Source organism: Nomia melanderi, chromosome 10 (assembly GCF_051020985.1).
Source record: "Nomia melanderi isolate GNS246 chromosome 10, iyNomMela1, whole genome shotgun sequence".
Lineage (NCBI taxonomy): Eukaryota > Metazoa > Arthropoda > Insecta > Hymenoptera > Halictidae > Nomia > Nomia melanderi.
The window spans coordinates 11,890,990-11,910,297 of NC_135008.1; the positions used below are offsets into that span (position 1 = coordinate 11,890,990).

Here is a 19,308-nt window from a genome sequence, read left to right on the forward strand (position 1 = left end):
TTACTGAAACAAAATATTGCATAATTTAACAAAATAAGTAGTTATTATTTTATAGAAATAGATACCATCTAAAATAAACGGTTACAATTACATTTACAAATACAATCGAAAATACAACAAATATTACTCGAATAATTAAAAAACATTCTTTTCAAAAGAACCTTTCATAAAATTTCCAATAACGTGTTTTTCAAATATCATATCCAGCAAAACGAATAAAATTCGTATTATTAATTTTACATTCTCTGATACAGAACATTCATCGTATTCATTAAAGAAGATAATAACTGACTTTATTCTCGAAGCCCATGAATCATGTTTTACCATTCATATTATACGCTTAATAAAATATGAATTTTAACGAATTAAATTCTTCGCTGAGGAAAATTCGAAATTTAATTAAGTTCCAAGACAGGATAACATCGTCGGTAGAATAGTGTCCTCAAGATGCAATCTCGGTGTTACATCAAATCCAAACAGGAAATTCAAGTAGACGACTGAACAGGATAGTTTCGGTTAACTAGAAATAACAATGGCAAGATCAGCTACCCACGTTTGAATTACGTATGCTGTTTCAACGTGACCAAGAATGAAGGTAGTAGCGGCAACCATTTTAAGCAAAACCGTCAGTTCCGCGAGAGCAGTGAATCCGTTTCAATTAACACCGTATCTTGGATCTTCGAAATTGGTACAATTTTGCCTCGAGATAAACGGAATTCCTGAAAATATTTCAAATTTCTGCGACCATTATTAAAAAGAACGCGGCTGTTTTTAGCTTACACAAGCAACGGTTGAAATACAGCCGAATAAATTTTAATATCAAGGTAGCCGGTATTCCGTATTTCTTAGTTTCCGAGATTCCTGTCAGAATTAATCATATTGTACGTAGGTATCCACTTTCAAGAACTCCTGTTGAAAATTATCAGATATGATGTTTCCAATCGTAATCGAAACTTAATGACTTAAGTATAGATTCAATTTGGACACAGACACAACGAACATGTTGAATCTTCTACATTGATATTGTAACAGATTATTTTTATACTCTACTCATTTTATTTCATGTGAAGGTTTAATAATTAGAATGTTAGATTTCAACAAATTCTGCATTGCATGAAATACGCTATTGTTGTAACTAAAAAATAAAAAGGAACTAATAATAATATAATAAAATATTACTGATTTCTACTTGCGTGGTACTTTTCATGTAATTATTTCGTTTCTGGGTGACGTCATGAAGTTTATATGAAATTCTCAAGGTATTATTCAATGTATTAAAAATATTTTTCGTCTCATGTTAATATTCATTATTATGCGGTTATAATCAGCATTATGCATCCTGAATGTTCACGGTTGACATACTTAGTTTACGTTCCCAGGATCGATAAGTTAAAAGCAAGCGTTATTTCGCTTGCTATCATAAGTGAAAGTGCTTTTCGAGCAAACACAGGAGTATCCTGCTTTTAAAGAATATTAATGTTTTGTCAGTGGCTGAATCGTGCATATTTAAAGGATGCAACCGGTTACGGTGACGTAGGTTTAAAATGTTGGACAAATTGTCCGTAATGGAATATTACTATAAACCTCAAGAATGAAAAGTAGTTTCATATTAATTGCACAAAGTTTAAATTTTTTGAGAGTTTTCATTCTACTGTTAACCAAAAATATGTTCGTGCCCAAACGATAGTCTAACATATATATACATAAATCATAATGTATATACTAAAACAATTTACACGTATTTAAAAAATATTATTCATACGTAGACTGCGGATCTTTCTGCAAATTCAATTTTTTTTAACATGGTTAAAACATAGAATTACGATAAAAAAGATTTTCTTAATAAATACCATGGAAAGTATTACACTTTGAATATTTTATATATTTTTTCGTTTTGTGTGCATTTCGTGCAATTTTGCTCTCTCAGAATTCTTATAAATGCATAAAAATCCGTTGTATGCTCATAAAAATTTATATAATATATTGTGTTATCGTAATGTTCAATACTATGTAACATACAATAAACGACAAATCATTTTGAACCAGTGTTGAGATATACGGTCGGTAATAGTCCCCTGATCATACGCATGGTTGATACTGCGAGAAGTTTCCGCTGTTGTGCATTCTATTTTGAACTAAAGTAATAAAATGAAATTAAGTAAATAAAGTTAAATTCAGAATTCAAATGGTGTATTTCATAAAAATATATTTTTAGTACAGATTTATTCCAAAATAAGCTTCGAAGTTTAAAATAACAAAACGTGCAATTATGTTTGTATTAATCCATTATTTACAGTTATTCCCTAAATGTATTATTTATCATCCAATTTACCTCCGTCTGAATAAAATTTTAAATTATACTCTCCACCGCATGTTCTATATTCCAATAATCTATACACAATTTTTGTAACATTTCAGATGTTGCATATGAATCGCAAGGAAACGATATGTTGAACAAAAAATCGAATATTTTATATCGAGACTTACAATTTTATATATACAAACGTTAGAATCACATTGAGGACTATCAACTATGTTGAAAACGTTTAACCCATCGCATCGTGTTGTTACACTTTGTTTTCAACTCCCTGGAATTCCTAATTACAATTAACTGAAACCTTCTGTAAAAATATGTCTCACATCATTTGAAAAAAATGATAAAATTATTTTCTTCAAGGAACTTTCAATACTGCTTTTATACTTAATGCATAAACAATGTTTAAAGTTAAAAACCCTTTTTCTCCAAATTTGATAACAGTAAGAGAAAATTGTATTCGAAGCCTAATATCTAGAAGAATTATGAATTTGTCACTAAAATACATTAAGGAAAGTAGACATTTTTGAACGGTGTCGGTAATACCAGAAAAAACTAGTTTCAAAGTACTAACGATGAAATCGCGCATTCTCACATGACAAATATATCTAACACTAAAACTACCGAGCAGTTAAATTGACTTTTTGAAATTCCGCTATAGAAACTTCAAGGGTGCATCTATTCAGAGTTTAATTGATTTACAATTCAGTTTGTGCATGGCTACATAGATTTCTCTAATAATTTCTCAGAGAAATATTTGTCATCGTTTGAATAATTGCAAAAAGAAAAAATCGGGAATGGGTTATTTTGACCCGTTTGATAGTTTAGTGTTAATTTGCCGTTTATTATAAAAAAAGACTCTACCGCGTGTAAACATGTAATCGCGTCCGAAGAAAAAAATAAATCTATGTATACACATGTATGAGAATAATGGCTGCGTTCGAACGATCACATTTAATCCGGATCGTTGCGTTACACTTCCGCCTGTTTAATGAGTACACAGGCAGTAATTGATGGGTACATAGTGGATACAATACTTTCCATTAAGCTTGGTTCGTGATAAATGGAGAAACTATGCGCAATTCACGACCGTATCTTTTACCGCAGCCATAAAAACATTCACGTCGTCGTCGGATGAATGTAGCAGCACTACGAATCGCAATCGTTCTCAGATTCGAAGCTCGAAGAGGGTTATACAGAACGATTTTTATGTTATATTCTGCCCCATTTTTTGCCAACTGAGACACTATACGGAAAGAATTCATTCATTTACGTAGTACTGAGGATTTATTTAGTGTACCTTACGAGGGAAACTTTTCAACCAGCACACGCCGAGTTTGATGAAACTTATGTGAAACATAGGTTTCAAGAGAATATTTGACACGTATTTTTTCTTATCGGCCAACGTCCACCTTGAACGGATGAAAACACTCCTCAAAGTTGAGGGTTGGAAGTATGTTTTTTAATAATATCTCCGAAACTAGTGTAGAAAAGAAATTTTCTTTTTAAATTGTTCGCCTCGAAATGAACAATTTAGATTTCTTTTCTACACCCAGAGTTTCAGAGATATTGTAAGAAATATACTTTCAAATCTTAACTTTGAGGGACGTTTTCACCCGTTCAAAGTGGACGTTGGCCGATAAGAAAAAATACGTGTCAAATATTCTCTTGAGAACTATGTCTCATATAAGTTTCATCAAACTCGGCGTGTGTTGGTTGAAAAGGTTCTCTTGTTAGGCTTTAACCTTAGTCTCAACTCTTTGAGGACGAATGTCGGAATTTTTAAGGTATCAAACTTTCATATCTGAAACAGAGTTGGCAAAAGATCGATACATAACTCTCTTTTTCTGTAGTCTGTACGATTTCGACATATAATTTAGCTTTCTCTGCTGAATGTTTTGAATATATCAAAGGAAATCCTCGTGCGCAAAGGGTTAACGCTAGAACAACCGAAGGTGTAACATGATTAATACGTAGTCCTTTTAAAAATTGTAACAATAGCTTTGTTTACGGTTCCTTTATATACTGATTATAGTATCGAATTGAAACTATTTATTTTTCAAATCATTTTGGATACTTAAGAATTTTGCGGTATTAATGATTGAATCGCACAGAGGTCGACGCGGTTAAGCCCAGAAAACAAAAATTGAGAAAATTAATGTTTTGGCTCCCGAAATTATTATACAATATATGCAGAAGTTATAAAAAGAAGCACTTTCTGACCTAGAAAAAATGAAGAACCCAGTAAATCCTTGAATAACTAAAAAGAATATCATTTATTCCATTAAAATTTACAGAAATCAGAAAATATCAAAAAATAGACTTTACCGCATTTGCTTCTGATCGACTCAATTGCTAAATAAGAAAACTGAAACCATTATTTTAACGGGTGCGGTAGTTACAGGTTTAAGCTATATGAATGTAAGAATGAGTGCGAACAGAGAAACAGGAAAAGGACCATAAAAGGAAAAAACTATAAACGCAGGGCCCAGCGTTGCCAGTTTCATGTGGATGGTTTTGAAAGGATGAGCCCGAATGTTTTCTTGAGAGTGCGAGTGAGAAGAATGCTTGTGTGGGAGAGATTAATTTTAGCGTGATGGGAGTTAAAAAACAAAATTTGAGAAGAGTAGTGAGTTGGCCATAGAGACAAAAAATTATATTGACATGTTCGAGTCGAATCCAGTTCCACATTTCTATGTCATTCAATTTTAATAAATACTGTTTTCTGTTTGCCGTGTCTTCAGTTTTCTCAGTTTAAAGAAAATTTCATAACGTTAGATATAGAATCTACTGTAGAAAAACACTTTCAAAATTTCTATGGTTAAAATACACATTTTATACGAATTACTTTATGCGCAGAGCTATATGAACTCAAATTATCAGTTTCAAATTTTTCCTAAGCTTATCTGGCATTTACTTCGTACTATTTGCAAGGAAGAAATTTTCCGTGCGAATTCAACAAAAAATAATCCCGCCCAATCCATCTAAACTCACCTTCCATTTCCGTTTTCAGTTCGGGGTCACTATAAGAATTTTAATCCTCGTCTTTAAAACCCTTAACTCGAGCAACTAATTTACTGGAGTCTGTTTTTAAGCCGAAACTTTCAGCCAATTTCAGTTTCTAGTAGGAGAGTTAAATAAAAAGCCAGCAATGCTTTAGAATTATCTTTATAAATATTTGAGTAGCTGTCGTTTATTCTTCACATACACAAATTCATCTAATTTATATCATCATATATAGTTTTTACAATATAATATTTATTTACGTAACTTCAGTATGATTAAGATTTACGAAATTGGTTATATACAATATCCTGTGATAGAAAATAAATTACTATTATAGAGCTTCCTCTTCGATTCATTAATTAGATTTATTTGTAGAAGACACCATAAATTTTCTGTAATAAAATTTACGTAGAAATGAATAATGTTAAATTATTAAATTAAATTGATTATAAAATACATTATTATTAATAGTGATAAAAATTATATTAATATATTATTCGACAAAAATTACGTAAAATGAATAAAATTAATTACGCCGTGAATTTGAAAATAATTCGTTAAACCTTATGGAATCCGTGGAAAAGGGAAGACACTAAGAAAATTTATTTGAAATTATTGTCGAGTCAATAATTCTCAAAACAGGCGAAATAAAATGAAACGATAAGCAGATAAAATAAAGTAGAAGAAAATGTTGTTATCTATATAATCAGTTCTACAGATATTTCGAGGAAGTGCTTCTTGAATTTCATCAACATCTTCCTGTGAAGTAATCAATTTCACCGTCTCTTTTCAGTGCAAGATTGCTCCAGTCTTTTGAAATTGCTTTAACCAACGTCAGATAAAATTATCCGAATGTAAAGCTTCTTCATTTTGACTTTTGATGCGACATTGGCGTTCATAATGAATTTTATTTTGAAAAACAGAAATACGCACACTGGTTTCTTCTAAATAGTCATTATTTTGAGGTATGACGTCATATGTTCTACCAGACAACAATGGAACAGATACAAAGTTGCCAAATAAAGCGTTTTCAAACATACTTTCATATCATATTTTATATGTAACTTTATTTTACTGTTTCCACTGTCAAAAGTGTGGGGCCTCTGACAATAATTTATAATTAATTTGTCTACATTAGTATAATAGTATTTTAGTCATTTATATCTTTAATAACCTTTCCCTGATCTTTAAATTCATGACCTTCAAATTTCTATACTTGATTCGAGTCCGAATAACCTGATTGTGTCATCGTGACGAATAGTCCGTTCACTTTGACACATATATTACATCGACAACTTGTCTATTTGGTCAATATATACATATACACACACAAATGTTATAATTCCCGCAGATCAGTAGCAAGGTCAAGCATGATTTCTTAATGGAAATAAGATTTGATGTAACTGAGTGTTTGATGATCATAAAAAAATAAATTGCAACGAATAGTACGACGCGAAAAATTAATGTCCTCTTCTTAGTATTTTCCATTGATATTTTATAGTTTCATGTTTGTTATGCCCCGTTTTACTTCAGAATTTATTAACTCAAATTTATGTTTGTGCAGGTAATCATAGTTTCCCTTTTGACATATCTACTTTGGCGATCTTCAGAATTGTGGTAAGAAACATGCACATATATACGCGAAATGCTTCCGAAACAAGGGAACAAACTTTAGTAACTTATTCGTGTAAATTTCAAAACAAATTCCATTATTCCAAAAGGGGTACAATATATTGGGTTACCCCATAAATAATGCAGTTTGTTTACGCTTTCCTCAGTTTAAACATTAAGGTAAAAAAAACTCTTTCAATCTAAAATATATTCTCCTCGTTTAGTCTATAAACAATGAAGTAGAAGCTATTTTATATGCAAAAAAACAGTTTTGGTTATCTTAATTTATCAAGATGAAAGAAGAATAGAAGAAACCGCTTTATTTATGGCATGATCCAATATAAACACACAATTCTATATTGAACAATATAGAATTAACATACATTATCTAGCGAATATTTACACTTATTTAATTACTTTATATATCTATTAGTCTATTTACAAATAGCTACATTAACAAATTTATACACATCCATTATCCTCAATCCAAATTGTGATCTTTAAAATTCTAAAAAATGAATTCCCAACTGATTTAAAATAATTCCTGCACCAAAAATTGAAGCATCAATTCTCAATATCTTTAAAATCAGTTCAACCATTAAACTACTCCATCCTATAAATAATGCGGTTTTTACATGACTTTTATTTTGAAAAATAAAGACAAACAAAACTGTTTTTAATGTAAAACATATTCTCCTTCATTATCTATAAACCGTTTATCTATACATTATAATTAATTCTAAGAAACTTTTGTTTATATCTATTTTAGAAATAAGAAATATAAGAAACCGCATTATTTATGGAATGACTCAGTATATTCTCCAAGGTCGAATCCTTGTTTCTAGAACATTACGCGTTTAACAATAATCATATTAATCACTTGCTTTACAATATCGTGCCAGACTCGTGATGTAGATTTCAAATAGAATTTAACAAGTATAAATGTCATTTAATTCTTTCAAGTCCGAATTGAGTATTATTTTTCAATTGTTAAATGTCAACATAGAAGAAGTGTAGGATTTTTCTCTTTTTTTGATGAATTGTGCAATCTCTTTGTCAAGCGTTATTGGGAAAGAAATCATAGGACAAGATGTTAAGAAACGCTTGAACAAGGCAACTTTAAAGTTAACGCCGATTTGACCAAGGTACGATTTCATACGAACCTGTTCGAAGTATTGCACGGACGAATGCTTTCATGTCTACTTACTTAAATGCTTCCGCTACCAGACAAATATGAGTGATACGCAAAAAATTCAGGGGATGCGTTTAATTTGAAGAAAGGACGACAGCTTGACGCTATTCCCGTCAAGGAAAAACTTGCTGCGGCTGATCTCATTTTTCTAGGCTCCGTCGACGTTCCCGAGACTGCGAATTTTCAAGCCGGATAACTTCTTATTCATCACCTCGGAATTCGTTATCGACATCGCGATAAATCGTTCACGGGACGTTTCTCGATTCGCCTCTTCCGAGATTCGTTCTGACGGTTATCTGTATGCGGATTTCTATTGATCACCGCTAAGGGAAAAAAAAGTACCTCGACTTTCTTACGATAATGGCGGGAAATGAAGCGGCTCGGTTAGGAAATATTAGCCGCTCGAACATGCGTGAAAAGGCCGACGGGCAAAAACTCTAATGAATGTGAATCGTGGACGCACAAGGCGTTATTAAACGACCGTCGATTGAAGAGAAAGTAATCTGGTTGCGAATGAAGGGAAAAGTTCATCGTTTAACTATGGGAACCGGTGACCGTAATTCGTTGGTTGCGGAATATCTTTTTTGTGGACGTGTATAGGTGCCGTTCATTTTAAAAGTGGACTACGTCGTATATTTTTAGTTTCGAGATATTTAACACTAGAACTATTGAGTATTTAATCAGTTAACTGCGTTTGACGAGTATACACGTTATCTTAAAGCTTGAAATAATACTAATTCTTTCAACGATGAATTCTTCATTTTTTCAGACAAACACGTAATTATTCTATGTTTTGCTTTGGTTTTTCATTAAAATATATCCTAGGTGCATTTGTTCTACGTTTGATGAGTATACACTTCATTATTTTATTTGATTGCGCGCAAGACGAGAGGTTTTTGAAACTAATTTCCATAGTTAACCGATTAATATGTAATCCCTATAAAAATGGTAACAATAGATTATTTTCAGTCTCTTGGGCAATCATTGTAGTATTTAAGTGAAATTATTTATGTTCAAGATCATTTGGAGTATTCAATGTTTTTTCAGATATCAATCATTGCGAAACGAAAAATTCGAAGCCAGTCATATTGACTGGCGCGGTAGTTCTAGTGTTAAAGGCTCATGATGGAATAGATCAGAAAATATTTTTATACTATGAATAAATATTTCAGAAAATATCTAGTTTCGAGAAATAAGAATTTATTATGACTATGTACTGTTGTGTGTAACTTGTAAAAAAGTAGGACTTTTTATGCTTGAAATGACTTGGACTATTTTCAAAATTAATGACATGTGTTACATACACATAGCCCCGTTAATTTTTATTGAAAACATTCAGAAGAAGTAAATATAAAAATTATTTGAAATTTTATTAATTGCAAGTGTCCTTCTTCTCTCTATTAAAACGAACTTGAAATGCATCAAAATTGCAGTCTAATTGTGTAGGTTACTCTATATGAAAAACAGGAATAAAGAAAATGATTAAAAATGAAAGGAGGATGAGGAAGATGGGATAAGAACTTACTTACTCTCATTCAGAGGATAACAAGTCACCCTTCAATGTCGTTAGCAGATATTATTCGGCATTATAAATGTTACAGCAGAAAATCTTGTCTGCAGTAAACCGAGTACTCAGTTGAGAATTCTTCCCGGCTGAATCTGAATGAACGTCAATTTGTACTTAGGTGCTCGTTTAGATTTCATACAAAGTCGAGGGTCGATCCAAGCTGTTGAATGAATCGCTGGAACAGAACCCGCGAATTAAAACTTTTCAATAACTGCTGACTGTTATTATCATCGGAAAATAAAATTGGAAGGAAGAAGAAGCATTGGCAGACGATGAATTAATATAATATTAAACATTTTTGTATTAAATGATTGATCTAGTATTTATCTATCTAATACTTACCGATATAAAATTATTTATCTGTGAGTTATACAGCATCTCACAATAATGAAGAATATCCATTAATCTCGGAAAACATAAACTGACTGCGTTAACTTAGTCAATTATGTTAATTGTTTCCGCTGCTAGTTTACCGAGTTCAATGTGAAATGTTAAACATATTTTCATGGTACTTGAGATAGGTCACCTTTAGCAAACATAAATTGCAGGGGCTGCTGATGCATTATTTACATTGTACTACTTTAAATACCTTAACTGGAACACACTGAAATGAATTCTTAGTATATTTTTCAAGTAATTATCAATCGATTGCATTGATCTGCAAAGAGCAAAGGGGAGAGGTTAGAGAACGTCAATGTCGATACTTCACAATTACAGCTTTTGTACAACATATGCAATGCACTTGATAAATGGAAAGATTTAATCGAATATCTACGTTTAACTTACAATTCAGAGAAATCGATGAACTAATTTATTTTCTAAATTATCGATGTGAAAAACAAGGGTAATCAATTGTCCTGAAAATTACTGTATTCAATTTATCTGCTTTTATTGTCTTAATGATTCTTATTTTTCACGAAAAGTTCTCAATTTAAAGAGACGATGCTTTGTTTCTGCCAATTAGTATATTGAATGTTATTAAAATTAGTGAATAATTAATAGACAGCAGATTTGTACGCATTTATGAGGAATCTGGCAGTGCAATATTACACAGAATGCACCTGTCGCGAAGACATACATAAAACCTATGAAGAGTAATGCTTTTTATAATATTTATTAGGAAATACCATTTTCTATTGTAATTATGTTTTCTTAATTACATACTTACAAATTGTTAACACATTGCATACTGGCAATGAGAAATCTCGTTTTTATGTAGACACTTAGGTATGTAACTTTATTAATCACCACAGCAATTAAAAAAAATATTAAAGATTAAAACTGATTATCTATTTAAAATATGTTACATAACAATATAATATTTGAGTTTTTCTATACATAGTGATATAAGTGGATCTCACTAAAAATCACCATCCGCACAATTTATTTTTCTAAATATTATCCAATACGCAGTGTGTTAAGAATGACGCACCTACGTTGATTCTCCTCACAAATTCATCATTCCTTGGATTCATTACTCGGCACGCGTTACCCATTAGAATTACCAGTACTTAAATTTATGTATTTCGAGAAATTTAACGTCATAGCTACTGTTCACGAAAATAAATGCAATTCATTGCATATACAATGACCGATACTAAAACAATAGCTTCTATTAATAAAAAGTCGTTCGTCATTTACAATAGTTACGCAAGTGTGACAACATGGAGTTGGGAATACCCTATAATGTATTTGCATTGTTCGGGTATAACGTTTTAGAAATTGTAATACAATAGGACTTGTGATAGGGGCGACTGAAATCCATTATTATTGGAGCTCCTCAAGCGTCATTCAATTGTTATTGAACATATTGTTATATGTCATAATTTCGAGTTGCGATAAAAAATTTCACAACTATACTATTGCTTCACCACGTTAATTAAATGCAGTTCTATTCTCGTTTCTGCATGTCATTTATCAATTGATGTTAATCTAATGATTACTATTAGCAAATATAATACTTACGTATTATACGGTCTACCTTTGTTTTTAAGAAATGAAATGCTAACAACAACAACAACAACAACAACAATGTTAATTATAATAATAAAATGTTAATAATGTGTTATTCATTTAATATTATTAAAGCTTTATTATTATTATTTGTTTGCTAATTGACCAGCGCGACCTTTAGTTAGCAAACAAAGGCGGTCCGCATATTATGTAAGTACCGCAAACGTTTGCAGTATAGTAGACGCGAAAGCGAAAAATAAAAGACCAATATCATAAAATCATAACAACTGATAGATAATATGCATCAAACAGAGAAACTCGGAATGTTCAAGAAGATAATAAGAAAAATAATATGGATTAAAAGAAAATAACACGCTCATCTTAACACGTTCGCTAAACGCATTTGTCTTGCGGACGATCTTCCCAGCAGCAATATTCCATTAAATCCAACAAATCGTCCAAGCAACATACAAAAAAAATGAAACCAACAAGTGTCACTGTGTTTCTAAATGCAATGTCGTACCACGTAACCTTAAACAACGATACTTACAGCATTAACATAATTTCCTTGCCACTAAAACAACCGAGCAATTAGAGTGACTCATTTTCAATTTTTTATAAAAATCAGAACAATACGTTTCTTGAGATTCAAAGCGTCTCCTAGTGTTGCACCTGTGCAGATACACAAATTTCTTTGAAAATTTTTCACAAAAAAAAACCCTCATAATTGACATACTTGCAAACCAAAAATTCTGAGATGGATCAATTTGTCCAGCAGTTTTGGTGTTAATGAAAAATGTATAATCGCAGCTGTCGCGAAGATACAACGCTGCCAGCGAACGTATCAGCGCGATGAGGTCGCCAGCAAATTTAGCGGATTTGCGACGCGGAAAACTGTTATCCCCTTCACGCGTTCCCGATCTTGATGGCGATATCCTCCTTGTTCCGGCCCTATAAATACGTTCGCAGTCAGATTGCCCATTACACGAGGAAAACAGCGAGAGCCACGAGTTTGTCTTCCGACGAGAGTTAGTCTTGAGTGACTAATTTACTACCCTTTCGGGTGAGCTTTATAGACATTTCAGACATTTCAGAATGGGTTCCTCGGAGGTGTGCTCAATACGTTAGAGAGATGAAGAAAGAGAGAGAGAGAGAGAGTGAGAGAGGGTCGGAGAAGAGAGACGGATGATAAATATCGTCGATAAGGTCTGCGGTGAGGCGTGACGAAGCAAGGATCTACAGCTCTAGAGGGTAGCTGGGGTTCATGTCGATGGGGGTTAGGAACAGCTTGGTGGAAGCGATGGGTCTCTATAAACTTCTCCCCTCGAAGCTGAGGTTTTCACGCGCGTAACGTTCTCATGTGAAACAGATGTAGCCGCGTAGCACGTTTGAATTTGAAATGTACCCTGACTTCGGGCGTAATATGAGAGGGATCTAAATGTAACGATCGGAGACATCCTGATCGACGCATGGCCAAGATCGTTGATAGCGACGCAGAAGGAACGGCACCGGCACTTCTAATCCGTGTCTGACCCGAATTCCACTCGGACGCGTGCATTTATCTACCAGCGCGTTGAGAACTATGAGCCGGCCCGTATCGAATGTGAAATACATTTTGTATTCGTAACCCACTAGCGTATCACGCGACGTCACCGGAGAGAGATATAGGATTATGTACTTATGCCGTGTATTAGGATACATTAACGTGTTAATCTACATCTGCGACGCAGGAATTGAATTAGGGATGCTATCTGCCCGAAAAGTTACTCCCGCTAACCCGAGACTCTTATCAGCCCTCGCCGACCACTTCCCCCTATTACTTGCGATTATGTTATCAGCTTGAAAAATGTTTCCTTTATCTGATTTATACGGGAGACATGTTTGTTTTATTTCGCGATTGAAATTGGATTGCTTCGGTTGTCGTCTTGATCTATGCACACGTGACCTTCGATTTACGCGAGACTCTGTTTTACACGGTAAATTAGAACTGCAATGCTCGCCTAAATTCTACAATTTTGGATCCCAACAGCGGAATTTGACCGAATAGACAAAACAGGAGGAAGCTATTTGTTTTTGAAATTAACTCGTACACAGCCTGACAAATGCAGAGAATCGATATAGTGAGCAGAAGCGAGGTAGTCACAGTGCGTCGAGCATCGGGGATTGAGACGCGGGATTTCAAAGCGATGCCGCACGCGTTAAATATAAACATGCAATGAAGAAAATTTCAATTGCAATAATTTTAACCGTACGTTCTCGAATAGAAGGAAAAGGGGGGGAGGAATTCGAGAGCACGTCTCATAATAAACTGGTTCTCGGATGTAGGTATTTGAAATTAATGTATTTGTATTAAAAATGGACGTCTCAGATGTACGTTATCCAATGTTAATAAAATGTATATTTATTATTCTTAATTTCAAAATAGTTACTATCCGGTGAGTGCATTTTTATTATAAATATATCGATTTAAAATAGTTCCGCGGACGTTCGATATACAATGTGAGTCACACAAATAAGCGAAGTCTGTTGAAAAAACAAAAACAGTTTGCAATTTTCTGTAATGAGAATTTTTGTAATAAATATGTGCCGGATACCAGGTAAATTTCGAACTTCGTAAAATATTCTAGAATACGCTGTATTAAACAGAACGAAGTTCCAGAAAATAATAGTTACATTAAAGCTTAAAGTGCAATTACGTCTTAAGTAAGTATCTTTATAATGGCCACACGTTCATATTGTTTTTCATATTCTAATGAGGCACGAATGCATGAAACTCACAGTTCCATAATGAATTCTCTGTAATAGTATTCTTGATTAGAAAGTATATCATGATTTTTAAATAAAAGAAACTTTATATCTAATTATAATACAATCTTTTACGACGAATGAATTTTTAATTAAATATTGAAATATGTAATGCTAGAGGAGAAAGTATGTTTCTATCATTTGTTATTTAATCAACTTTTTAAATGTTAATTTAATTTTTGAAATTGACTTTCCAATTTTAATTTAACCTGTGTTAATTTAACTGTTCTATGGTTTTATTTTTTAATTATATTGTATTTTTACCATCTGTATCTAAATTGAAATGCTAGATAATTTTCTGTATTATTTGCAATTAACAATTTGACATTATTATAATTGGCAGAAAATAATTTTGTCTATTACACTTGTAATATTTGTATCTAAATTTATCTATTTATGTTTCTTCCAGGAACGTCGTATGCCTTATTAACTATTACAATAATTATTTTCCTCTTTTAATTAATAAAAAGCATTGAATTTTGACGATTAAATGTGATTATTGGCTTTTATTAATTTTTATGCATGCAAATGAATAAGTCATCGAGAAAAATCGATACATTGAATTTAATATCTGAGGGATAATATTATATTATTGAACAATTTACTTTAAACTTTTTTTCACTATTATAATTTGATCTATTTCAATGTAAAATGTTATCGGTGGCAATAACGATTCCATAAAAGTGAACCTTCGAATATTATGGTGTAGACAACATATTCGTTCGATTTGCTTGTACAACCCATGGCCATAAAATTTATGAAATAAAATAAAACTAAATATTTCAGCCGAGCTCATGTACCTGTGAAACATTCAATTCCTGATTCAAGAGGAATCTGTTCACAGTTTTTCTGTACTCGATTGAATGGGAGAAAGATATCCGGAAATTAAGTTAATCCCGTGGAATTTTCATGAATCGAAAGAAGAGAAAAAACTATGAAGAAATTACGGGGACACGGTAAGACCGAATCGTATTGTTGAAGAATGGCAAATGTGTGAACGATTTTAGTTACATGAATGAATGTCTAGAAGAAGGCCTTATGTTACAAATTTTTTCAGAAGGTGCTTTTTGTGAAAGAAGGGTAGAATGCGATGTTAAGAACGTCTCTATGAAGTTTTGTTTCTTAATTATTGCTCTAAATGTCAGAAAATAAGCATGAAAGAAATATGAACATCGACGACTATATGAGTTTTGTTATAAATTTCAACTGACATACCAGAACTTAATAATTTAATGATTCTGTACAAAAGTTATTTATTGCCTATTATTAAAGAGAACAAATTTTATTCAATTTTATTATGTTTTAGTTAATTAATTAGTTTACTTTATTTATTATATTTTAATTATTTAAAGTAATAAATTACTTTTCAATTATTATTTTCATTTTTCAATGGTCTATGTTACACCAGCCTTCTGTAAAAATTTGTAAAACATAATATGGCTCCTTCTAGACATCCATTTAAATATTCAACAACGTCGAGAGGGATGGAAAGCTTTGCAAGTGTCCACGGCCGAGCGTTTACTATCGAAAACCAATTTACTACTAAAGAATTCATTTAATTCTCAGCTAACGTATGTATGCTGTTGCAAGGTAGAAAATTGGTGGTTTGTTATTTTCGATTAAAATCGACACGATTTAAAGCGTCTCACGATAGGCACGACTTTGAACTACTGCAAATATTTTGTTGGCTCGGTGAGGACACGCCCGAGGAAGGGGGAAAAAAGTCGTTAAAATGCGACAATTTCGCTCGACACGATACCGCGTTGATACCTTTGAAAGCGAGGTCAGCCCCTGAAGGAAAACAAAATAATTCACGGTATAAAAAGATAGAGGCGATGGTGTTTCGAATCGTAACGAATGGTACTGGCATCAAAGGGCAAAGAGGAAATCCGACGGCGGAAGTGGCGCGTCGAAGGGTGAACAGGAAAGGTACGATAATGAGAGGAAAAAAGGGAACGTGTATGCCGAGCAGGGAAAACGTAGCAAGAAAAAATAACAGGGTGGCTTGGAAACGATGCAAAGTTCACTAATTATTCATGTAAAAAGGATCATGTTTCCCGTTTACGTTTCCTTTAAATTTTATTTCATATGGAGAGTTATACATACTGTTTACACCAAGGTATTTGAAATAATATGCTTGTAATAGAAATGGATACTTACGTATTATACGGACTGCGTTTGCTTTTAAGAAATGAAATATTAATAATAATAGTAATAATAGCGATAATGATAATAATAAAATGTTAATAATTTGTTGTAATAATAAATAAATTATAAATATTAATAATCTGTTATAATATTAAATAAAGACTTTTTCTTAAGAAACAAAGGTCTGTATAACACGTAAGTCCCTAGGAATGGACATTTTAGACTTGTGCCATTCGAATTCAAGATAATGCGAAAATATTACACGATGGAAAATAAATATACAGTACGAAAATTGAAAAATATTTGTTATCCGGTAAGCGTAATATTTGCATTATAAACATATCGATTTTAAATGCTTTTGTGGGCCAATGTATTTCGCTCTTGCTTACAATATAACTGCATTTTGTTATAACCTCTCATGATTATCGTTCTTTTAAAATATATTTCAAAACAATTTATCCAGCTGTTACAAGTGAATTGTAAAATATTGTTTAGCTGGAGAACTCTGGGATAAAGAAAGCGTATGACAGCACACAGCTGGACAAATTGAAAACAGCGATCGATGACGATCAGAATTAATAAACAGAGAAGGAGCTATAATTCATCAGGACGCCTGTAGACCTCATAACTATTTAACTACTAGCCATAAAATTCTAGAGCTTTAGTATGACACTTAACCTCACCACATTCAGTATGCATCATGGGATCGTTCAGCATCGCACGAAATTTCACCGAAGAAAAAAAATTGACAATTTAAAAAACTGCTACCTAGTTTTTATCTTAAATAAAGTTCGAAAGCACTTTGTACGTAACAAATTTCAGTAAATATATGTATATATGTAATTTTTATGAGAAATTATAATATTGAAATTGTACAAAATATTGTAAGTTTCATATTTCATACGCGAATTGACTCCTAATTACAAATATAAACATACCAATGCAGCTAAACAAACAATTGCATATTGTCATAATATAAACGATTACATAATGTATAAGCGTAAATGTATATTGTAATAAATCATAATGCAAATGTGCTTACATTTTCCGATTTACTTTATTTTCATCAAAAGTTGCATTGCATCTATTGTAGTCTGTTTTTTCTTCGTAGTGTGAATAAAAGAGCAACAGCTAAATTTTGTATCATTATTCGTTTTTGCGGTTTAAATTTCGAAGGGCCGTTCATGGAATGGTTGAAAGAGCAAAAAGGCTAAGCCCGATGGTAGAGTCGGTTGAAGTGTACATCCAGTGACATAGGGTCGAAATGCCAGAAATAGAATACTCAAGGGATGTGAAGAGTAAACGTGTATAAAGGGAAGAATACAATGGGCTGGGTAAATACGTGAATAAAAATAAGAAATACGCAGGATTGCTTAACTTTCTTAATCCGATGCCTTATAATAATATCACACTCGTGGCGAAAATTTTAAACAAAATTGGACAAGCATAAATATTACTGAATTCTTTTGATTTCAAATTGAATATTATTCTTCCTTTATCCGTTATTATACCTTAGAACAAACATAGGCATAGAACATGTCTAGAGTTTTCTTCCTTTTTTCAATAAACTATTGATGACAAAGTAATTGTACCAATCGTACTTGAGAAATAAATCATAGGGCAAAGGATTAACATACTACATATGGTTAATACGTAATAAATTCTTAGTGTATGTATGTGATGTTACATGAATTATTTTTTATTGTCTTTTAGTAAAATACAGTGCTTCGTTATATCAAATGTATCCCATAGTAGGATACATGTAAATAAGTTCAGCAATTTTATATTTATAACATTAGTTAAATATTTCTGTTTATTATACGTGGCACGAAACATAGTAAAGTTACTTGTCTTCTACAAAAGCCACATTTTAAAACATCAAATTTCTGACCATGTTTAACCTTATGACTGATTATACGTTGCATAAAAATAATACTTAAATATCATGTAAAGGAATGTCCATTAAAACTTTATTAAAATGTTACAATATAAATTTCAACGTGAAGAATAGAATAGTACTCTTTTTTATTATTTTAATACTATAAAGTGTGTATTTGAAATGACTTGTGTGACGATATTGGACGAAATTGCAGCGAAGTTTGTTCAACGATAAATTCAATGTTACGTAAATATCCGACTTGCATCGATAAAAGCAGTTGACACTTTAGCTGAAGTGTAAAAATAGGTACAACGTTTGCCGCACAATTCGTGTTTTATTATAACTTCGTAATAAAACTTTCCGGATTTTTTGTTACATGACAAACTTCAATCTTCCGAAGCAAAATATATACAAATGTTATTCTTGTTTCAGCTGTAGGATACACGGATAAAGTTTCGGTACAATTTAATATTTGAATCTATTTCTTTTCACATTCGTTAACTACCTTCATTTCTTAAAAAAAAATGTTTAGCCGCCAGCTTAAAATAATATTTGAACATTTAACACGTTGAATACGAACCAAATCGAATCACTATAGTTCACTTAGTTAAACGACGATTATTGGAAAACATTTCTATATTATAAATAAAGCTACCTAACGCGGTGACATTTAACATGCAATAATAATAATGCAATTCAATCAAATGATTTAATATTATATTTTTTCCATGTTGTGTATTTTGTTCTATGAAATCGTATAGTATTCAGCGTGTTAACCAATGAAGCATTCGAGAATAACTTATTTATCTTAGAATAACTTATATCCTAAAAAT

At 32.0% G+C, this 19,308-nt stretch overlaps 1 protein-coding gene across 7 annotated transcripts in view; it reads left to right on the plus strand.

Annotated features, from left to right (window-relative positions):
* LOC116428679 (dual specificity calcium/calmodulin-dependent 3',5'-cyclic nucleotide phosphodiesterase 1) overlaps positions 1-19,308 on the plus strand; it is a 307,261-nt gene that overhangs the window by 139,818 nt on the left and 148,135 nt on the right. The gene's annotated exons all lie outside the window — the stretch shown is intronic.